Source organism: Bos grunniens, chromosome 10 (genome assembly GCF_055505025.1).
Source record: "Bos grunniens cultivar Pamir isolate PY7600 chromosome 10, Bosgru_T2T1.0, whole genome shotgun sequence".
Taxonomy (NCBI): Eukaryota; Metazoa; Chordata; class Mammalia; order Artiodactyla; family Bovidae; genus Bos; species Bos grunniens.
Genome location: NC_141174.1, coordinates 73,158,839 through 73,183,810, shown reverse-complemented (window position 1 = coordinate 73,183,810; position 24,972 = coordinate 73,158,839). Strand labels below are relative to the sequence as shown.

The 24,972-nt window shown below is 43.4% G+C and overlaps 1 non-coding gene across 1 annotated transcript; it reads right to left on the bottom strand.

Moving 5' to 3' along the window:
- TRNAY-GUA (transfer RNA tyrosine (anticodon GUA)) lies at positions 1-72 on the bottom strand. The gene has a single exon. It is a non-coding gene; the product is annotated as a tRNA-Tyr (tRNA).
- Positions 73-24,972: the final 24,900 nt, after the last annotated feature.

The window sequence follows — 24,972 nt, the reverse complement described above, 5'->3', positions numbered from 1 at the left end:
TTCCCTGCCCAGGGATTGAACCTGGGTCTCCTGCATTACAGGCAGATTCTCTACTGTCTGAGCCACCAGGGAGGCTGGTGTGTATATGTGTGTGAAAATAACTGTAAGTGGAAACAGCAAAATGCTCTACTCAGATGAAATTGTCTTTGGGGAATAAAGATACAAATATAAATAATCTTTATTTTCTTTATGTTTCAACTTTAAAATGTTGTCCACATTGAATATGTAATCTTTGACTATATAATGTGAAAATTATGTTATAGCACAAATTTTAAAACAAAGAATGTGAGTGAAGAAGTGCTTTCTTACACCTGGGGCAACCAGGAAGGCTTTGCAGGCAAAGGACACATGAACTCAGCCTGAAATAACACAGAGGACTTTAGAAGGTAAACAAGGAGATGGGGAGTTGGGTGAGTGTGGACAAGGGAAGGAGAATTCATCGTTGGAAACTGTAAGTATCTCGGTTTGACAGCAATATATTATATAACAATGGTAATGAATAAGGCTGACTTTCAGAGGCAGTTACAGGAGTTCCTTATTGTACAGGACCATATGAATATTGGAATCATTCAATTGTTGACGGGCCATTCTATGTGCAGGGATGCACAGGAGTGGAAGCCAAGCTGGTCAGCAGACATCATGAGCGCATCCAGAGGAGAAAGTGTCCTTGACTTTTGGATCTGAAGGGAATGTCCTCATTGGGTCATAGCACAACGTTCTCCAACCTGGGGGAAGGTCACTTTGTCCTCAGACGGTTGGAACATTCTAAATGCTGCACCATACAAGGCCTCGAGCACATTTAGCAGATGGAGCATAGGAGGTGGAAGGGGCTTATGGAAAATGCACTATTGTTTCAGTAATTTGACATTAATTGTTCCTGTGAAGCACTTATAAGCTAGACTCTATACCTATCACAACACAGAGATGCAGACAAACATCTTTCCTTGCTGGAAAGAGGCACAGCCTTCATGCAGCCTCATTCAGAGATGGTAAAATACTTATTCCAATGGGCTCTTAAGCTTTTCAGAAATAATCACTTTCAGGTGCGTGTGACTTTATGGGCAGCCAGTTGCAATTTCCCATTGCCTTCTGTCACAGTTGCAGTACTATTTTTCCCCTTCATTTCATGATAAATTCCTGAAACTTGAGGTCTGTCTGTTCACCCCAGTCCTCACTTCTATGGTCAGTTATCACTCACTTTAACAAACACTGAGGCTGGTGAATTTGTCGGCAAACAGAAGAATAACCCTTTTAAAACTCTCTTGCGTGCTCAGTCGTGTCCAACTCTTTGCAATACCATGGACTATAACCCACTGGGCTCCTCTGTCCATGGGATTTTCCTGGGAAGAAAACAGATTTTCCTCCTCTAAGGGATCTTCCTGACCCAGGGATTGAACCCTCATTTCCTGTGTCTCCTGCATTGGCAGGTGGATTCTTTACCACAGAGCCACCTCAGAAGCCCTTAATACTCACTTAATACTCATTTAATACTTAATAATACAATAAATTTTTGTCTAACGGAAATAACATGGCTATACTTGCAACCACACCTGGACATGAGGCAGTTCAAGGAAAAGGACTTCCTTGATGCGCTGTCTTGACCACATACATATGACAAGTTGCATACAAGACGAGACCAAAGGCACAGCACATCTCTGCTCTGACTTGGGGAAAGCATGTGAGTGGTGGATGGGCCTGCACCCTCTGCTCCACACAGGTGCTGGGGGACCTGAGGTTGTGCAATAAGCAAGATGTGCTTGCTCATGGTACAAGGACCCAGAAAGAAACATAAGTGGAGTTACGTTTCTGACCAGAAGCTCAGGGAGGGTGTTGGCTGGGCACAGCTAGGTATGGCTATGTCTAGCTCTTTTATTCAATGAGAATTTGGAAGAATGGATCCACTTGTTCTTTAGGGTCAACAGTGACTCCACTGCATCTTCCTGATTGCTTGGGTTTCCCAAGTGAAGCCACAGAATTGCAGTGCCTCTCACTGCACTGCAGAGATACCTGCACCCTCGTTACTCACAGGGTGCTGGTATGAGCAACCTTGAGTACCACCCCTTATCCATCTTAAAAGCAACACAATGCCAAAGTAGCTGACATCAGGCTCTAAGTTCTGTATATACAGTGAGATGAAATATAACATTATCAACCAGGTACTTACTGAGTGGCTGCTGCATACAAGACGCTGCACTGAAAGTCCAGAAGAGGGCATTTTCATTTTAAAACTTGTTCATTTACTCAACAAGCACTTGTTGAACTGCTTCTGGGCACCAAAATCCCAGAGAAAGAAAGCAACATGGGGTAAACACACCTGCAGAACAGCTTGTGTGACTACACACCACACCCAATCCCAAGCTGCTTGGTCCCTCAAGTAGGGTAGAAGCACAGAGTCCAAACCAGTATTCTGGGCTCCATGAGCTGCATCATAGGGAACCCTATGAAAACGGTTTCCAACCAAGACACAGATAATAACAGCAATCGATGTTCTTCAAGTCCTGCCATCTCTGAGATGTTAGAGAAATATCAATTATGTGGGAAGGAAAGTTAGGGACAATCAAGTTAGCCAGACAGAGTTAATCTACCAGAAAGAAGCTACAGTTGATCTCATTTCGAGGACTCTGGGGTAGAGGAGTTTGAGTTAAACTGCAGAGAAGGTGGAATAGGAGCCTGACCAAGGGCCGTCATCCTTTCAGACCAACCATGAGTAAACTGTGTTCAGTAACACCAATGAATTCCGGCCTTCAACTCGGTTGCCCAGCACCTCACTACCCTTCCCCAGAGTTTGGTTGAGTATGAAAACCAGCTCTAGCTTGAAAAGCTGGACATACATAACGATCGTTTCTGAGGGCTGTGCTCTTTGTGTCCGGGTGAGGGAAGCCACGTGTGTGAACAGACACAGGCTTCCTCATGACTGAACTGTTTCTGTGGCTCGGGAGGCGCAGAGCTGGTGAACAGACGTGCCCTCGCTGCCTCCGGGCTTCTCTGCTCCATCCAGCTGCCAGCACAGCTTGGACAGAGACTGGAAAGTACATGGTGTTTCCTGCCCTTCGGCCCTCCGCAGTGACCAGGCTGTCCCTCACCTTCCAGAACGAGACCCTGCTGCTCCTCAGGCAGGAACCTCGCAGACCTGGCACGTCATGTCGGCTGTCCTTGCATGCGGGTTGCTGTGCGCAGTGGACTGACATCCATCCCCCCTGAACGAGGGGTGTTTAACCCTTTGATCCAGGCTCATCAGGAACAGCAGTAATAGATGGACAGGACTGTGTGAGTTTTCCTGGACCAGGAAAATTGTGTCAGGAAAGAGTTTGAAAAAGAACAGACATGGGGTACACAGGGCCCATCTGCCAGAAACCCTGGAAAGGTTTATCAGACAGCTTGTTGCTAAAAGCAGGTACAGTGTTTACTAATAAACATGTTCACAGTTGTAGGAACATCTTCTGGGAAAGAATAAAGCAAGTGGGAACCAAACTTCTTGTGTTAAAACACCAAATTCCATTAGAAGGGCCAAGCAGTGGCGTTATAAGTGAAGAGAATAGAAGGTGACATCTCTGGTATGTTTTTAAGGTCACAGGGAAGATGCCTTTCCCTTCGAAACAACCACCCCCTTCTTCTTCCACCCCTATTCCACCAAGACCCCCAACTAGTCCACCATTAGAGATATACTTCTTTCAAGGTGAGTCTTTTCTAGGCTTCTCCTTTAACATGCAAACCCCCAATTTCTTACTGGTCATGACTTTTTCAGCTTGCTTTCAGCCCTGATCCCACAGAAGAGCTCCCAGTTTTTGGAAGATGAAGATGGTTAGAGTGAGGAAAAGGGAACAGAAGGCCCAGAAAGGGAGCTGGGAAGAGCCTTTCCTGCTCTGAGAAGGACAGGTCCATGCTAAGATGCACTTGAATGTACAAAATCAGCTAATGGAAATTCCGCTTTGTAAAGACAGTCTTGTTTTTATATAAAGTCTTTGGGAATTTGATTCTGACAATTCCTCTCGAATTTCTCTGAATCATTTTTAGAAGATAGAATAAGCTGGAAGAAATAGGTGTTTAAATGATGTCTGTCTCGTGTGTGTGTGTGTGTGTGTGTGTGTGGACTTCCCTACAGCCCCTGAAATAAATTGGCACTAAACTTGGCAACAGTTAATTTACTATAAATAAATATGCTAAGCAGTGTGAGTTACTTACCAGACTCTTCACCATAAATGTCCTACGTGAAAACTGACCCCTGCTTAACAGCTCAGCTATTTTAAAGCTACATGTACAAATTCCTCAGCTCTGCTAATCTGTAAAGTCTAAAATGTCCTTGCTTCTAGGCTCTCTGGGACTCTCCTGACAAGGAAAGTTGGTGTCAGGGAATAATTAGGTTCTGTTGGCGAGGGGGAGGGAAATGTCAAGAGCTTATTATTTCTGGTCACCTTGTTAGACATTTATATTGAAATGCTGCAGAAAATAACACAGACATGCAGAATATTCAAGTCAAAGAGAATAATTGCACTGGCTGAAGAGAACTTAGTTTATTTTACTTCAAAGCAACAAACTGTTTAGTTTTAGAGCACAGAATCTAACTAAAACAGAAATATACCAGAGCAGTCTCTCCACAGAAGACTGACCAAAAAGGCTAGGTCTCACTGTCTCAACAAACTGGCTATCAGACATGGATGAAATATTTACATCAGTAACTTCCTTTACCCCATCCCTTGATAGAATGTTATAGATTTTACACATATTTTTCAGCCTATCTCTCCTAGTCTATCCTCGTGAAGATCCAAATATGTAAGCCATGAAGAAGAGGTTCATAGCAGATGAGATTTTGTTGGAATGAATGAAGACTGATTTGTAACTCATAATCCCATTGAACAGAACATGACTCTCAAGAGAAACCATTATTTCTGCTTCGGACAAGTGCAGAATAATTGAGTATTTCCATATCCAAATCCCAAAGTGATCAGCTCTTAGAAACATCAAGTTTAAATTAGTAAAATGATGACATTTTCATTTTTACATGGAGGCTTCAACTGTGGAATATGGGGAAAACAAAAATTTTTAAGAAACCTGAGCAAAACAAGAAGCCTGAAGTATAAACGTCCATGAATGATAAGCCAGGAATCTCACTAAGATTTACCTGATCAGTTGGCAGGTAAGGTTGTAAGGTAAGGCTGTATGCTCTATTTCATTTCGCCATAATCACTGGAGCAAGCAGTGTTTATGGGGTGCTCAGCATTGAGTGGATGTATCTTAGCTTGAGTTAGTAAGAACACTTAGCCCAAAGATATGAGATGGAGACAGGAAATTACAACATGTAAACCCAATGTCACTATAAGGGCTTTACTGCGTTCCTCAACACTTCATACTTTTGTATATAGACAAGAAATTTTACTAACATTCTCTCTTCCCCTCCAGACCACCCTGACCCCAATTTTCCTCTGTGTAGCTGAATCACTGGTCAGACTCGTGGCCCCTGATTTACGTTTAGAGAAATCAAGAAACACAGATTAAATTATTTGCTCAAGGTCACCAACGGCAGAACTGGATTCAAAAACAAGTACTTCTTGATTCTCTCTGGTCACTGTCTCTCTTCACTTTAGCATGAATGTCAAATATTTTTATTTGTATTAATTTTTATTTCGGGCCTCTGCATGCAAAGTGCACACAGACTGTGTATGGCTGGAAGCAGCAGCCTGCTATTTCTAGCAGGCAATTCCATCCCCCTCTGGAACAAGTTTCCATGGGCTTCAGAAGCCGGTCCCAGATTCTATGGGGATGTGCGTGTGTGCGCACGCACACCCGTGGTGAGTGGGTGCATCAAGCTGATCTTGAGGGTCTGAATGGACTCAGGATGCCTGTGAGGGTGGCATCTTTATGTCTGATCCCATGTGCGGGAGCAGCCGTCACGCAGCTTGGATCAGGTTCCCAGCTCCCACAGGCTGTTCTGCCCTTGTCCCTGCAGAGGCCCCCTGGGGAGACTTCAAAAGGGAGCCTTTGGCTGGCAAGGCATCGACTTGTCACCTGCTGCATTTGGACCTACTCAGCAGAATGTGCCTTCCCAAGGTGGCACAGAGGGTACAACCCTTGATACACAGTGACTCATCTGTAATCTCTAGCTAACAGGGAATTTAAGCAAAATCCGCTTTACAAGACCCAAGTGTGTGAAACTGGAGGTCAGTGTGGGGCAGAAACTATTCAGGTCAGCAGGAGGGCTGGGGCCAGAGCCTCAACTTTTTCCATTTGGTGCTCTCTCATCATCTTCAAGTCTTTGGCTCGTCGTGCTCTCCTGCCCTTTCCAGCCACCATTTTAATCATCAGCCTTGTGGCTTCTCCTCTCTGCTGCCCAGTGTCACTCAACTCCCCCTCCTTCCCCAGCCTCCCGAGCCAGGGCCAAAGGTTGTTTAAGGTCCTTGAAAATTCACTTTCATCTCCCACAAGGTGAAATGTTGTTTTCTGATGGAGCCTCACACCCCCAATGAGCTTGTGAAAATATTCCACACAGAAATAGCCTCATGCTGACTGTGTGAGTCAAGAGTTTTCACATATTTAGCCCCAAATTGCTCCCTCTGGTTTTCCTCCAGACTTACAAGATACAATCAATCATTTCTGGGATCTTTCCAAAGAATCCTCTGAGATGATCCAAGGGCTTTTTAGTCTTTTTTTTTTTTTTCTTAAATAATGTCTTATAAGACTCACTCCAGTCAGGTTTGGAACTTCACTGAAAACTACAGACTGGCTGTCTTGTCCTCACTCACTCTGGATGGGTGATAGGGTGGTGAGAAAATATGAGAGCACAGCTCTGTGAGAGGATGGCCTTTATAGTGACTATGGCAGGATGCATGACTCTCTGCTTCTTCCAAAGGCTGGGTTGCTTAAGGGCTAGTCCTGGGAGACGGGCATGGGGAATCTTTTTTTAAAATTAATTTATTTTTAATTGAAGGATAATTGCTTTTCAATATTGTGTTGGTTTCTGCCATATGTCAACATGAATCAGCCATAGGCATACATATGAACCTCCCACCCTATCCTACCCCTCTAGGTTGTCATAGAGCACTGGGTTTCAGCTCCCTGTGTCATACAGCAAATTCCCATCGGCTGACTGTTTTACATATGGTAATGCGTATATTTCAATGCTACTCTATTTGGCCCACCCTGTCCTTCTCCAGGGAGGCAATGGAGACACAGACACAGAGAATCTTTAATGAAGTCTCAAGTTTACCCTAGGCGGGGCCCTCGGAATTCCTGACATCCTGACTCTGTTTCCAAACAGTCCTCCAAACACAGGATGTCCTGAGGTGAGTCCCTGAGCAGCTCTCACTATACTTTTCCAAAACCAATTCACCAAATAAACTGGAGAACCAGTAACAGTCATCACTCCAAGAGTCTTACCTAGGCTGCCTTCAGAATTTCCACTGGAGGAGACCATGGTCTCCTTTGAAGTCAAGAGGTTATAGGCAACAGAATTTACTTTGGACAGACTCTACTTTCTGGCCCCAAACCTGTTCTTTCATTCTGTGTGGATAAAATGAAGCTGTCCATGAGTGAGGAGACAGGACACCTCCCTAATACATGAGCAAAAGGCTTTTCTTTGGTTTGTTTTGAGAATATATATATAGATATATATATGCACACAAAAATGTGTATAAAATGAAGTGGGAAGGGAATAATAATAATAAATAGTAACTAGAATGCCATAGCTCCTCATAAACCCGGGAAAGTTTGTGTCTGTTTTATTGTGGTAAAACATACATAAAATTTACCATTTACAGCATATTTAAGGGTATGGTGTCATTATGTACACTCACATTGTTATGCAACCATCACCACCATCCACCTCCAGAACTTTTTCATCTTCCTAAACTGAAACTCTGTGCCCATTAAACAATAACTTTCAATTCCCCCTCCTCTCAACCACAGGCAATTGCATTCTACTTTCTAACTTTTGGTCTCTGTGAATCTGACTGCTGCAGACTGAAGCGACTTAGCAGCAGCAGCAGCAGATACCTCGTACAACTGGTGTCCTTCAGTATCCATACTTTTGTGAAGTTACAAGCACTTCATGCCGTTTAACTTGTTTAATTATCATGCTAGCTCCATAAGGTAAGATTTTGCTTCCCAAGTGGCACAGTGGTAAAGAATCTGCCTGCCAATGCAGGCCACTGCAGCCTTGATCCCTGGGTCAGGAAGATCCCCTGGAGGAGGAAATGGCTCCCTACTCTAGTTTTGTTGCCTGGAAAATTCCATGGACAGAGGAGCCTGATGGGCTACAGTCCCTGGGGTTGCAGAGACTGACACAACTGAGCAATTGATCGAATATATGTATGTATGTATATAAGGTAGGATTACTAACCCATTTTATAGATGAGGACATTGAAACACAAATAGGTTAAGTGAGAAGTAGAAAGTAAATGTTCTGAGAGAAAGGAAAGATCTTCCTTAATTTGGTTCTCTGGACGCAGGGATCCACGAGGCAGACAATCCTCTTGTTGGAGGCGCCTCTGAGCACCTGCCAGCCCCAGCTTTCCACATAAGTTACGCTCTGGGCAACTGGACAGGCACTCCCGCAGAAGAGAAGAGGGAATGTGTTGAACGAGTTAAGTGCCCCCCTGTTCCCACCCCACCACCCTCCCAGCACGCGTCGCAGGCTGAGCTGGTGACCCGGGCAGGATCGGAGCCAAAGGACTAATCCATCACAAAATAGACGTTCTATTTCGGGCAGGCGGCAGGAGCAGATGCTGGGCGCCTGCACATCGCGGAGGCAGTGTACAGGGAGGCGTCTGCGCAAGTCCTTTCGCATCCATGACTCCACTCACTGCCCAATGAGGAGACAGGGACTAGACAGAGGCAGCCAGTTCCCCATCAAAGCCTTAGGACAGTCGAAACCAGACAGGCTGGTGCCAGTGGGATTTCTTAGAAGAGCCCTTCTGAGAAACCCAGCTCTCTTACTTTCACTATGTTCAGAGTCTGCAAAAGCCACCTCAGTTACCTCCCATTCCTTACAACCCCAACCCACTCCTTACTTCTTGATCCATCCTCCAGCCTCCCCACCACTCTGTTTCCACTCCCATCACAGTGGGTTTTTCTTTAAATCCACACGGGAATCTGCCCAAGTCCAGACTCCAGGATGGAATTGATGACTGGGAGGAAATCACCACCCCAGTGTCTAAATTAGGAGAAGGAAATCACTCATTGCCACTGCTCCCAGGACACTTCCTTCTCAAGGTGTTTCAGTGGCCAAAAGGCCTCGGTTTTTTATGTGGAGCAGCCCCTTTGTGCCCATGGAGAGCAAGTCCTGCTGCTTCCTCCTGTCCATAATCTTGGTCCATTTGTTCCCCTGTTTACATTGAACTGGACAGAGCAGACCAGTAATTCCTTTAGTAGCTGCACTCCCAAGACAGGTCAGGAAGGAGAGTGGAAGAAAAAAAAGAAAATACAGTGGGTGAACACTTCAACTTAGAAAGCCCAATTTTGAAATGAAATTGACTTTGAAATCAATCTTGATGGCTTGACAACTCCTTTGTAGGTATCATCAGTCCCGCCCAGGCAGAAAGAAGCATATTCTGGATCATGGAAAAAAGCATTTTTACAGGTTTCATTAGAGATTCGGTGAGAGAGTTGTACAAATCTAAAGCTTTAAGTATCTAAAATGGAAGTCAGGACGATATCTAGCAGGTAAAGGGGTTTGTCTCTGGTTCTGTGGGTCTTTTTGACCTATATAACTGAAGGAGGGTTGCTGTACACTTGAAACTTACACAACATTGTAAATTAACTATACTTCAGGGCTTTTCTGGTGATCCGGTGCGGCAATGGCAACCCACTCCAGTACTCTTGCCTGGAAAATCCCATGGATGGAGGAGCCTGGTGGGCTACAGTCCATGGGGTCACTAAGAGTTGGACATGACTGAATGACTTCACTTTCACTTTTCACTTTCATGCATTGGAGAAGGAAATGTCAACCCACTCCAGTGTTCTTGCCTGGAGAATCCCAGGGATGGAGGAGCCTGGTGGGCTGACGTCTATGGGGTCGCTTAGAGTGGGACACAGCTGAAGCGACTTAGCTGCAGCAGCAGCAGTGTTTAAAAATCCACCTTGCAATGCAAGGGACACCAGTTTGATCCTTGTCCAGGAAGATTCCACATGCCGCAGAGCAACGAAGCTGCATATGCCACACACTGAAGCCTCTGTGCTGAAACTGAAGCCCAGTGCCTAGAGCCCATGCTCCACAATGAAGGCCCCACTCACCATGATAAGAGAAAGCCCTTGCAGCAACAAAGACCCAGCACAGCCAAATAATAGAATAAATCTTATATATATATATATATGTGCATATATATATACTTCAGTTTTTCAAAAAGTGGCTGGTATTCTTTTCCTGTAAATTTTCTAATCCTGCCAGTATGTTTGCCTAACCCAGGGGCTACTTTATGTTTTCCCTGTTTCTGTCTAGATCACTCATTTCACTATGGTTCTGTCTTTCTAAGAATTAGTCATGAGGGTATTTGGCCAAATGTCAGACTTCTATCTTACAGATCTCAAATATGATATAAAAAGCTTCTAAAATGCTCTCAAGCACACAGTTTATAAAAATAAGTAACTCAAGAGGCCTAGAGATTTGGAGTCCTGCCTGGACTTCATGCACGGAAGCTTGGGCACCTCTACTGCCCTCTGCACTCTGCTAGCCTCCCAGGCCTCCTCCTTGGCCCACAGGAGCAGCAGACCACAGAGGAGGAATGTCTTAGCGAGCTGGGTGCAGGAAGCAGGTTTGATACCTTGATGGTACATGAACAATCCAGGGCGCAAATGGATGACAAACACTGCCTCGGGTGAGCTAGGGGCAAGTGTATCATGCCTGAGAACCCAGAAATAATCCCCTCCTGCCTCATTCACTCTTAAAAAGCTGCTCATCTCTATTAGTACCACTCAGCCCTTCCCTGGGCCCCTTTGCCATTTCTCTGTTCAGCCCTAGGCTCAGGCCCTTCTCTGAGCTTTGGCTTTTCGTACAGACTCTATCAGCCAACCTCCACCTCAGCATAAGGAACCCTTTCTTACACCCCTGAAGCTATAGTGAGTTCACTGGTATAATAGAAAACAAGAGCTGAGTATGCTTTGGACATCAGTTAATGCAGTGATTTTTAAACAAGGTTCAAGAAGCCCTGGGGATTCCTCAGTGGGGAGGCCACTGAGTATGTGCACGTGTGTGAAATAGCAAGTACTCACAGCAGTAAGTACATCATCCCTCGGTCTCCGCAGGGGATCCGTTCCAGGACCCACAAGGATACCAGAATCCTGAGATGCTTACATCCATAAACTGGCGAAGTTCTGACCCTCTGCAACTGCCAGTTCAGCATCCACTGATTCTACCAACTGATCCCCAGTTGGTTGAATCTGTGGATGCAAAGCCCATAGATATGGAAGGGTGACTCTATATGGAAAAACAGAGGCTCTGAAAGTGTCTTACGCATGTATACATATTTATCAACCAGAACAACAACAATAAAAAAAAACTTGTCTGTTTTCTGTCTGGGGCTACTTCATTGTGTGATAGGGGATTCTATTACTTAAAAAGCGGTTCCTATTTACCCTTTCATTATATGTAGGTTTGTGCCTTGGTGGGGTTTCCATGCCTGCATTACTCCACACAGATGTGATTACTCCTGGTTCTAGCCCCAGACGATGAGGATAAAGCCACATGACTCCATCCAGGCCAAGGTGGATTATTGCCAAGAATAACCCAGCATCCAGGGACTCAAACCATTTGCCTAAAATCTCTTCCATTCCAGTAAGGGTTGAGATGGAGCTGTCACAGGGAAACTCAGCAGGCTGAAGACAGTAAATGCAGTCTAGCACTTGGCTGGAACTAGAGCATGGCTCAAAAAAAAAAAAAAAAAAGGCACGCAATGAATAAACCATGGTAGCAGCAGCTTTATTTAAACAAACATGCATGGTGCTAAATCCTTTTGCATTAGGACTTGAATTTTTTTTCCGTACACTCTTGAATTCTTAAGACTCACAGGAATCCACCTCAGCTTGTACCTTTTTCTTCAAAAAGTATTTCCTCAGGAGCCTAGATGCCTGTGTATTATTAAATATACCTGCTATTCTTTGGAGAAGGATGTCTATGTTCTTTAGTCTCAAAGCAACTCACACAGAACACTACGTATACTAAAGAGAACCCTCATGCACTGCTGGTGGGAAGGTAAATTGTTGCAGCCACTGTGGAAAACAATATGAAAGTTTATCAAGAAACAAAAAATAGAACTACCATATGATCCAGTAATTCCACTCCTGGGCATGTATCTGAAAAAAATAAAAACACTAATTCAAAAAGATACATGCACCCCAATGTTCACAGCTGCATTATTAACAATTGCCAATATATGGAAGCAAATGTGTATGTGTATGTATGTATATATATATATATACATATATATATACACACACACACAATGGAATACTACTCGGCCATAAAAAAAAGAGTGAAATTTTTCCATTTGCAGCAACATGAATGGACTTGGAGGACATTATGCAGTCAGACAGAGAAAGACTAATCTTGTATGATCTCACTTATGTGTGGAATCTAAAAAATGCAGCAGACTAGTGAATATAACAAAAAAGAAGCAGACTCACATACATAGAGAACAAACTAGTGTTTACCAGTGGGGTGCTCTGGGGGTAGGGGACTAATAGGTACAAAGTCTTGCTGCCGCTACTGCTGCTGCATCACTTCAGTCGTGTCTGACTCTGTGTGACCCCATGGATGGCAGCCCACCAGGCTCCCCCGTCCCTGGGATTCTCCAGGCAAGAACACTGGAGTGGGTTGCCATTTCCTTCTCCAATGCATGAAAGTGAAAAGTGAAAGTGAAGTCGCTCAGTCGTGTCCAACTCTTAGCGACCCCGTGGACTGCAGCCTACCAGGTTCCTCTGTCCATGGGATTTTCCAGGCAAGAGTACTGGAGCGGGGTGCCATTGTCTTCTCCAACAAACTCTTAGGTATAGAATAAACTACAAAAATATATTGTACATCATGGGGAATATAGCCAATATTTTACAATAACTATAGATGGAGTACAACCTTTGAATCTGTGAATTATTATGTTGTATACATGTAACATATAATATTGTACATTAACTGTATTTCATTAAAGAAAAATAAGACCACAGTCCCTAAGGGAATCCCAGGCTCACCCTGGATCTGTAGTGATTGCTAATTCATGAAACTCAGAGTATGATCATAATGATGATCCTAATAATATCTATGGAGCCCTTCTATGTACTTGATGCAATGCTATGTACTGTATATTTAACATAAGAAGAAACATTTCCAAGGTCAAAGCTTAGATGTGGCAGAAGTGGGATTCAAGCAAAAATTTCCTAATTCCGGAAACCATATTCTTTTTTTGATTTCTTGAGCTTTTTATTTTGTATTGGGGTACAGCCAATTAACAATGCTGTGATAGTTTCAGGTGAACAGCAAAGGGACTCAGCCATACATACACATGTATCCATTCTCCCCTAAAATCCCCCTCCTATCCAGGCTGCCACATTACATTGAGCAGATTTCTAGGTGCTATACAATAGGTCCTTGTTGGTTATCCATTTTAAATATAGCAGTGTGTCCATAACCACCTCAAACTCCCTAACTGTCCCTTCCCCCCAGCAACCATATGTTCATTTTCTAAGTCTGTGAGTCTCTTTCTCAAAAACCGTATTCTTAATTTCAGCACTATGTACTGTATTGTTACACTGCCCTCACTGGAACCAGAGACAGTCCTCACTAAATGGTGGCGATCAAAATGAATGTGTGAGAGAGGAACCTCACCTTGACTTAAACTTCTCTGGACTTCTACTCTCAACAGAAGACTCCATCATTGACTAATAATGAGGAGATAAAGAGCAGCATGTGCTCAAGAGATTTATTTCAGATCCAGCAGCCCTTTGGCATGTCCTGTTGAAATAGTCAAATACCTAAGGCATTGCTCAGACCCAGCTGCCAGGGTCTGTCCCACAGTCACTAGATCATAAAGCAAAGAGATCCCACCTGACACAAGCTAAGAGAGCCCCCCCAGCCAAATTAAGGAGAAAACAAGGCTCAAGAAACATGGATGGCATCTGAACAGCTCACACATTCAGCTGTTGTACATTGAGTACATAATTGAGTGCTGAGCTTTGACATCTGATGCAGCTCCTCCCTCCCCCATCCTCACCCCTCTATCAGCCAGTTGTTGTCTGGCCAACTGCAGGGACAACTGGTGGCCCCTCTCTTTCCCCATAAATACACACACACGTATATACACACATACACATATATATTTGACTCTGAATATAAATTAATTTCACTTTGTGAATGACATGAACAGGCTTTATGGTAAAGAACTAATAACCTCATTTCTTATGAGATAAAAGAAGGAACGGAGTGCATAATAAATATCCTGGTGTCAAGGCCTTTTCAGGCATATATCCCTGAAAAGGAAAAATGCCTAAAAAGGGGATCTATGTAGAGATGGGGTACAGCAGTGGGCCACAAATTTTAAAACACACAAAAATCACCTGAAGATCTTATTAAAGTGCAGAATTTGACGCATTAGGTGGTGCCTGGGATTCTGCATTTCCATCAGTGAAAGTGAAAGTTGCTCAGTCGTGTCTGACTCTTTGTAACACCATCTGTAGTTCAGCAGGCTCCTTTGTCCATGAAATTCTCCAGGCAAGAATACTGGAGTGGGTAGCCATTCCCTTCTCCAGGGGATGTTCCTGACCCAGGGATTAAACCTGGGTCTACTGCACTGCAAGCAGATTCTTTACCATCTGAGCAGATTCTTTACCACCTTTCTTTACCAAAGGAAGCCCTATTTCTATCCAGGTAATGGCACTGGCACTTGTCTGAGGACCATACTTTAAAAAGCAGAGGCTTAGTCTAAGAAGAGGGTGATAGGGATCAAACAAATATGGAGGAAAGAGATGGGCGAGCGGCCCCCTAAAAGACTCCTGAATTGCTACAAAACAGGGAAAGTAGGACAGGACTGATGTGTGCTGTCTTATTCTGGCAAAATTACATATAAGAGAATTACAGGAATCTAATTTTCTTCAGAATTTGTAGGCTAATCTTATGTCTTGGTCCTATATGGAATATTACTGTAGAGTGGTCTAGACCAGTGCTTCTTAATCCCAGTTGCATTTTAGAATTACTAGAGTACTGAAAATTTATTTGTGCTAAATTGTTGCTCAAATAATTAAATCTTAATACTGGAGGAAGAGCCCTAGCTCCAAGTTTGTTGGTTTGTTGGTCTAAGTGTTTCATGTGGCAAAGCTTACTCTGGACAAAGAAGTCCATATTCTGGCTGGAACAGAGTTAACCTCAGAGTCTGACTCAGTGGAACAAGCCCTACTTAGCTGAAGAACTGAAGCTTGGTCATTTTTCTATTTTGGGATTACTTGTCTGTACTTGCCGATGATTTTCAGAGTGATACCAGGTAGGCTTATGAATGTAACATTCCAAGCCCAAGTCTGGTGACAAGACTCCCATGCCTTTCTTGGATAGTCTGTTTTTCCCTTTATTGTTTTATTTGTTACCCAAAGTCATGCTGTTTGAATAAATTTTCTCTTAGAAGTCTGGGGGAGACTACTAAGTCTTCAGTCATAGGAATATCACTCACATCCAATCCTTGGCCTCCAGATCTTATTGATCCAGATTTATAGGAATTCCTCCCATTCCAGATCAGACCTAGAGATTTGAGAGGGCAGGAGAGCCCACTCCTCACTCTGGACTCATACCCCAAGGAGCTGTATGACTAGGGAGTGAGAAGATAGTTGAACTCCCTGATTCATTGCTTCATCATGATCAACCCACAGAAGTTCTCTGGAGAACTCAAGGTTCACCAGAGAAGCAGAACCGATAGAATGTATAGGTATACAAGAGATTTACTCTGAGTTGTTTCACAGGATTATGGAGGCTGAGAAGTCCCAAATCGGAGACCCAGGAGAGCTGATAGTGTGTGTGCGTGTGCTTAGTCATGCAGTCGTGTCTGACTCTTTGTGACCCCGTGGACTGTAGCCCGCCAGGCTCTTCTGTCCACGGAATTCCCCAGGCAAGAATACTGGCGTGGATTGCTATGCCCTCCTCCAGGAAATCTTCCCAATCCAGGGATTGAACCCAGATCTCCCACATTGCAGGCGGATTCTTTACCAGCTGAGCCACAGTTTAGTCCAAATCTGAAAGCAGGAAAAGCTGATGTTCCAGCTCAAAAACAGGCAGACAGAGAAAGCATGAATTCTCCCTTATTGACCATTTTTTATTTCATTCAGGCCTCTAGAAGATAGGATGAGGTCCACCCGCAGAGGAGAGGGCAATCTGGTTTAGTCATCCTACCAATTCCAATATTAATCTCATTCAGAAATACCCTCACAGAAATATCTAGGGTAATTTTTAAATTAGATATCACCCTGTGGCCCAATCAAGTTGACACATAAAATTTACCATCACACATACATAGAATCTCATAAAAAGAGGATCTGGAGCCAGCTCCACTATTTACTGTTCCCTGAGAAAGAGCTGCCAGGAAGGACTGAGCAATTTGCAACGAGACTGAAGTTTAAGTATTGGGTTGGCCAAAATGTTTGTTCAAGCTTTCTATAACATCGTACATGAAACCCAAATAAATTTTTTGGCCAGCTCAATATTATTTTAGACATTATCTTTAAATCTTTAAATACCTCCAATAGGAATTCTATCAAAATATGTATGTCTGTATGCATTTGGTCTTTTACCCCTAATTCGGTCCAGCTTCTAGGATATCATCATGAAAAGACCATAAACCTCTGCTGCAGCCAACATTCCTGGTTTTTGTTTATGCCCTATATATGCCTTCATCTCCCTCTCCCTGCCCCTGGTCTAAATCCTATCTGTCCTCCAAGGGCAGCTTGTATTTCCTCTTTATGAAGCATGTACTAGTTACTCCAGCTCACTATAATCTCTGTTTCGTTGGATCTCATAGGCAACATTACTGTCCGTATGGCTTTCTTGCCACTGTCACATACTACCTGATCCTTCTTGTACTGAAGCAGTAAGTCAGAATTATTAAAAGCTTATTTGACATTGTAGTCAAATATGTGCATGCCTGCTAAGTTGCTTCAGTCGTGTCCGACTCTTTGCGACCCTATGGATTGTAGCCCTTCAGGCTCCTCTGTCCATGGGAATCTCCAGGCAAGAATACTGGAGTGGGTTGCCATGCCCTCCTCCAGGGGATCTTCCCAACCCAGGGATCAAACCCCGCATCGAGTATGTCTACTGTATTGGCATAAAGGTTCTTTACTACTATCGCCACCTAGGGAGCCCCTGGAGTGAAATACATCTAGGTTCAAATCTGACATTGCCAATTAACTGGTTATATGACTGTGGGCATGTGTTTAATTAACTTTCTTAATTTCAGGCTGTGTATTAGAAAACAAGAATAATAATGACCTGCCTTGCAGAGTAGTAGAGAAGGTTAAATTAACGAGAATAACGATTGTACAACCTTACTTTATATGTGATTCATATGATTCACGTGTGATTCATATAGCCCTATCTCAGAATGTAATTATCAAAGAGCAAGGTCCAATTAAAAAACATTAGCTTCAAAATATCTCAACTTTTTACTCACATTTCTCTATACCTGGAAGGAATATATAGTCCACCAGAAACCCTTTATAATCCCCCCGTTTCCCTATATGTTTCCCTTACACCCCATAGCTGCTTAGAACCCTTCTTTCCATAACTTTCAACTAACTCCACTCCAAGTTTTAGACCATAATAATCTGGCATATTACTCGTACCCCTTTCCTCTCTTCCAATTCTGTGTCTGTCTCCCCATTCCTACAGGTCTCCAGAACAAACACAGTTGATATGACAAAGGCCGGTACTTTCACATACACACTTGGAGGGGAGGAAGGGGGAAAGGCCAACAAGCACAGGGAGAAGGCCAAACACTCTCGGGTTATTTATGTTCTGCCACATGCGTAAAGAATTTAGCACGACTTGGCACATCATACATGCTCCCCAAAGGGCAGCCCCTCTGATTTTATTACTGTCATGTATTGCTGAATAAAACAGGAATTATACTTTTATGTATATATGCAGTCTCCTCAACTAAATTGCAGAATCTTTTAAAGAAATAACTTTGTCTTATACTCTTTTTTTTGAAGTATAGCTGATGTACAACATTTTGTTAGTTTTAGGCTTACAACAAAGTGATTCAATCATATATATCCTGTTTCAGATTCTTATCCCTTATAGGTTATTACAAAATCCTGAGTAGAGTTCCCTGTGCTATATAGTAAGACTATGTTGGTTATCTATTTTATATATAACTGTGTATATATGTTAATATCAAGCTCCTAACTTATCCCTCCCCCCCCATGCATTATACATTTTGACACTCTATAACAGTGATGCTCAGTAGACCTTTCTGCAACGATGAGAATGATCTACTATCTTTGCTGTCCAAGATTGTAGCCACCAGCTACCCCTGAGTGTTGGGTACTTGAAACACGGCTAGTACAACAAAGGGATTTTATTTATTGAATTCATCCAATTTACATTTCAAAGTCCAATGTGGCTAGTGGCTCCCATTAGCCACGGAGGGCAGAGCAGATAATGTCTGCACTTTTTCACAAAGTAGACACATAGTAACATTTATTGGCTGGGAGGATGGATAAGTGATTATATGAACCAAACTCTAAACTATACACATTACAGTGCTGATACTTTTCTATTAGTACAAGCAGATAATTTTACAATCTACTGACCTAAGTGGGCAGTAGCTACTTTCCAATTGTTTTATTCTTTGGAGTAGCTTTCTTGCTGTAGGAAAATTATTAATAACAAATGCTAAAACAAATAAAGCAGATTCTACATTTAGGCCTCACTTTGTCTCTGCTCACTATAAATTCATTCTGACTGTGAGGTCATCCTCTTTTGTTTTTCAGAAAAAAAAAACCAAAAAAACCTGTGATGTACATGTTTTATTTAATGGTGGATTCTTGTTATGACATTTCTCTTCAGGAATGAAAGAGGAAGAGATAAGTTATTGTCGATGCAGCCACAAGCAAATTCAACCATCTTCCTCGGCACTGAAGAGAAATGTCAAAAAAGATTAATCATGCATTAAAGATGCATGGACATGTTAGCCCTCTTATATATTGAAGGACTGGGTTGTGTTTAAACACTTATAGTCCATCATGAGATAGTCAGGGACTTGGCAGCCTTGAAAAAATATTTATATCAGTAGCTCTATGACCTCAACTGTCTCAATACAAAGATAGAAGAAAATATCTCATTGATAGTTCATCTGAATTATGGTTGTTAAATTTTAAGGCTATTGAGATTTGTAAAAGAGTATCTTCACATAGTTGAATTTATTTCTTCATCATTTTATGTTTTTAGAACATCACATTTGAAGAAGGCCTTGTGTGTTTAGGTCAATTTCTCTTCCAGGATGACAGTTAAGAAGTCACAAAATGATTCCTAAAACAGGAAGGGAAGGAAAACATATCCAATCTGAACAGAAGTTCAGTTCAGTTCAGTTGCTCAGTCGTGTCCAGCTCTTTTCGATCCCATGGACTGCAGCACACCAGGCTTCCCTGTCCATAGCCAAATCCCGGAGCTTGCTCAAACTCATGTCCACCGAGTCCGTGGTGCCATCCAACCATCTCATCCTCTGTCACCCCCTTCTCCTCCCACCTTCAATCTTTCCCAGGACATATCAAGAATTGAGTACCCAAAAACATTATGCTAAGTGAAATAAGCCAGTTGCAAAAGGACAAATATTGCATTTTCTACTTACATGACATACGTACAATGGGCAAATTCTTAGAGATCATAGATTCCAGGTTACCAGGGACTGGGGAGAGGAAGGGATGGAGCAGTATTGCTTACCGGTTACAGAGTTTCCATTTGCAGGGATGGGGGCGGGGGAGGATGAAAAAAATTTGATAACAGTGGTGACGGTTGCACACTATCATGAATGTAATCAATGCCACTAAATCTTACACTTAAAATTTGTTAAAATGGCAATGCTTATGTTATATTATTATAATAACAGAATAAAAAGAATTGGGTAATGCAGAAAATCCCATGGGCAGAGGAGCCTGGTAGGCTGCAGTCCATGGGGTCGCTGAGAGTCGGACACGATTGAGCGACGTCCTCTTTTCACTTTCATGCATTGGAGAAGGAAATGGCAACTCACTCCAGTGTTCTTGCCTGGAGAATCCCACGGACGGGAGCCTGGTGGGCTGCCGTCTATGGGGTCGCACAGAGTCAGACACAACTGAAACGACTTAGCAGCAGCAGCAGCAGCAATAGGTCTCACTTAAAAAAAAAAAAAAAAAAACACTCTTTGGGAGAGGCCAAAAGCCAAGTTTAACCCAGGTATTTAGCTCAGCAAAGTTATATTGAAAACATTTAACTTCCAGACTTTGATTTTGACAAGTAACAGTTTATAGGGAAACAAGGATGTCCTCCAAACAGCAGCAATGAAATGATATCCAAAGGCACTACATAGGAGGCAGAGAAGGATGTTCATAGAGTTTGGAAAAGGCTGCTGGAGGGCATCCTTCACCTTTAGGTGATACACTGGAGTACAACTGTATCCTCCCACAAACAGCTCTTAGGGCCACGGGAAGAAAAAAGAATCATGGGCTGGAACCAGTGAACTGACTTAATGTGGCATTTCTTGAGTCTTTATGTGGTTGTGGTATGACATTAGTACTGGAAAGAACTCTCACAACCATTTATTCATCCCTTCACTTGAAGTAGGATTGCAATTAAGCCATCTCAGCTGAGAATTTACACTTATCTTAAAGACCTCTGAAATTCCCTGGCTATCTAATTGACATCCCCTATGGCACCCCACTTCAGTACTTTTGCCTAGAAAATCCCATGGATGGAGGAGCCTGGTAGGCTGCAGTCCATGGGGTTGCTAGAGTCGGACATGACTGAGCAACTTCACTTTCACTTTTCACTTCCATGCACTGGAGGAGGAAATGGCAATCCACTCCAGTGTTCTTGCCTGGAGAATCCCAGGGACGGGGAAGCCTGGTGGGCTGCCATCTATGGGGTCACACAGAGTCGGACACGACTGAAGTGACTTAGCAATGAAAGCTTGGGGCTTCCCAGGAGGCCCTGGTGGTAAGGAACCCTCCTGCCAACACAGAAGATGTGACAATCGTGAGTTCCATCCCTGAGTCGGGAAGATCCCCTGGAGAAGGGCACGACAACCCACTCCAATATTCTTGCCTAGAGAATCCCATGGACAAGGGAGCCTGGAGGGCTATAGTCCATAGAGTTGCAAAGAATAGGACAGCACAGGAGAGTGGTTAAATAAGTTACGGAGCAAACATGCAATGGAATACTATATGGCCTTTGGGGAAAATGAAGCACAGTACTATATGGAGCCAACCCAGTGTTATTTTGTTAAGTGAAAAGGCAATGTGAGAATAGTGTGTATGGTACCATTAAACAAGAGATGCTCATAACGTCTCTTGTCTCTGGGGAAAATGAAGAATGTATGTAACCTTTGAATTTTGTGCTATTTATTTGTATTGCTTATTAGATAGATAGAATGGGTAGATAGATAGACTCACATTTTAACAATGATATGTTCTGTGATACAGTGTGATCTGGAATATATTACCCCGAAATCCTCTGCTCTTGGTAACAAAGGTGCCCAGAAGAAAGAAATGGTAGTTATCATGCTCAGACACTCAGTTATGTCCGACTCTTTGTGACCCCATGGATTGTAGCCTGCCAGGCTCCTCTGTCCATGAGATTTTCCAGGCAAGAATACTGGCTGCTGCTCCTGCTAAGTCGCTTCAGTCGTGTCCGACTCTGTGCGACCCCATAGACGGCAGCCCACCAGGCTCCCCCATCCCTGGGATTCTCCAGGCAAGAATACTGGAGTGGGGTGCTATTTCCTCCTCTAGGGGATCTTCCCAACCCAGGGATCAAACCCACATTTCCTGTGTCTCCTGCATTAGTAGACAGATTCTTTCCTACTGAGCCTCTTAGGAAGTTCATGAGTTTAAAGATAGATTCAAATTACCTGTTAGAAATGGTTCTTTCTTGAGACACCACCTATTCAAACCACAGAAAAAAGTTCGCTTTTCCAATCATCAAAATCACTTATTAAAGAGCGGAATATTGTTACTAATCTAGATCACTGAAGAGGCTTATCCTGTACCCTGTCTTTTTCCTGGACTGCCTGCTACAGGAGGAGTGGATTTACTGTGCTTCTCCTTTGTAATTCATTGTCTCTAAATTACATTTTCCTCTTTCATTCCGCCCATATGTTTGACAGGTGCTTAACTTCTGGAGTCCCTCACCCAATCGCCACATGTTCTTTCTTGTATGTAGTTGTCCAAGGCTCAGAAGTGAACTACATTCTGTTCAAGAGTACAAGCCATTCTTGTGCTGTACAAATCATGGTTTCCAGAAAAGAGCACATCCCTGTGGGCTTTGGGTTGATACTAAATTCCTGGGAGCAGGGAAGGATCTTTCCAGCTCTCCCTTTTCATTTACTCCTAGCTGTTTGGTAGCTGATGTTCTCACTTCAAATCCTTGGCTATGATCATTGCAAAAAGGACTCTGGGGCACAATCACATAACAGGGGTGTTCTCTGGGATGACATGGACCATCTCTTGATCAAGATTCAGAATCAAAGGCACTGGAAACTATGACTATGTCGGCATCTTTTATTAAGTGGTTTTTACCTTAACCATCTTTTATTACATGGTTATTAAATTTCTTCCTTCCCAGTCTTGCATTTTCTTCCCTCACTGACCCATATGTGTGCAAAAGGACATTCACACTTTCATGGAAACCTCAGTTCTCTCCCCAGCACTGTGAGCTATCAGTTGCTTGATAGAGAACAGTGCCCTGGAGGTGAGGATTGTACTGGCACTTTCACACATTTGGGCCTTCCATTTGCAACCCTGTCTATAATTTCCTGTTATTCTTACAGTGAGCAACTGACGTATTCCAGATTTTATCCCATTAGAAATGGGTCATTTAGCGATCACCGTGGATCACAATAAACTGTGGGAAATTCTGAAAGAGATGGGAATACCAGACCACCTGATCTGCCTCTTGAGAAACCTATATCCAGGTCAGGAAGCAACAGTTAGAACTGGACATGGAACAACAGACTGGTTCCAAATAGGAAAAGGAGTACGTCAAGGCTGTATATTGTCACTCTGTTTATTTAACTTATATGCAGAGTACATCATGAGAAATGCTGGACTGGAAGAAACACAAGCTGGAATCAAGATTGCCAGGAGAAATATCAATAACCTCAGATATGCAGATGACACCACCCTCATGGCAGAAAGTGAAGAGGAACTAAAAAGCCTCTTGATGAAAGTGAAAGCAGAGAGTGAAAAAGTTGGCTTAAAGCTCAACATTCAGAAAACGAAGATCATGGCATCTGGTCCCATCACTTCATGGGAAATAGATGGGGAAACAGTGGAAACAGCGTCAGACTTTATTTTTTGGGGCTCCAAAATCACTGCAGATGGTGACTGTAGCCATGAAATTAAAAGATGCTTACTCCTTGGAAGGAAAGCTATGACCAACCTAGATAGCATATTCAAAAGCAGAGACATTACTTTGCCAACAAAGGTTCGCCTAGTCAAGGCTATGATTTTTCCTGTGGTCATGTATGGATGTGAGAGTTGGACTGTGAAGAAGGCTGAGTGCCAAAGAATTGATGCTTTTGAACTGTGGTGTTGGAGAAGACTCTTAAGAGTCCCTTGGACTGCAAGGAGATCCAATCAGTCCATTCTGAAGGAGATCAGCCGTGGGATTTCTAAAGAAGGAATGACGCTAAAGCTGAAACTCCAGTACTTTGGCCACCTCATGTGAAGAGTCGACTCATTGGAAAAGACTCTGATGCTGGGAGGGATTGGGGGCAGGAGGAGAAGGGGACAACAGAGGATGAGATGGCTGGATGGCATCACTGACTCGATGGACGTGAGTCTGGGTGAACTCCGGGAGTTGGTGATGGACAGGGAGGCCTGGCGTGCTGCGATTCATGGGGTCGCAAAGAGTTGGACACGACTGAGCGACTGAACTGAACTGAAAGAATGCCCAGGTGGTGCTGGGGTAAAGAATCTGCCTGTCAATGCAGGAGACACAAAAGACGTGGGTTTGATCCTGGGTCAGGAAGATCCCTTGGAGAAGGAAATGGCAACCCACTCCAGTATTCTTACCTGGAAAAATTCAATAGACAGAGGAGCCTGGTGGGCTATAGCCCATGGAGTCACAGAGTCAGACATGACTGAGCACACAGTCTTCTCTTCTCGTTGTAAATTCCATGAAGGCGGGGATTGTTGTGTCTGTTCCCTGCTGTATCCTCTTTGTCTGGTTCAGAGTAGGCACTCTGGAATGAAGGCATGAATGAACAGTTGTGTAGTTCTCCTTCCTTCATGTTAGATGGGCTAACCTACAACTTTTCCCTGAGGCATGAAAAATGGGTCGATTCAAAGGAGTAGGAACCAGTACTTAGGTTTCAATGGCTGTGTTCTAAGCATTTTGCATTTTGACTCTCACTGTGTTGTCTGCCCAGTACCATCCCCACACCCACCATCCCCACACCCACCGTGAGCAGTATTTGGAGACTGCTTTCCCTTCCTCTGGAAACTTCACCAGGCCAGCTCCATCTGTCTGACCACCTTGGAGCCTCCATTTTAACACAGCATGACCTTAGATCCAGCCCTCATTTTGTTGGGTATAGGAGTAGACTAGACTTCTTGTTCAAGCTAGACAAAAGATCTCCCCAGAAAACTTGGAATCCAGACCAGGGGATCCAAACTCAGGCTGGTTGTGCTAATGAACTGAGAAAATAGAAACCTGGGAGCTACTGAGAGCGACCACCTTTTCAGTTATGCAGACTGGCAAACAGAAAGCTGGTCTGCAGTAAAGAGAAGAGTAGACGGATCATGCAGAGAGTCACAGAGATGTCA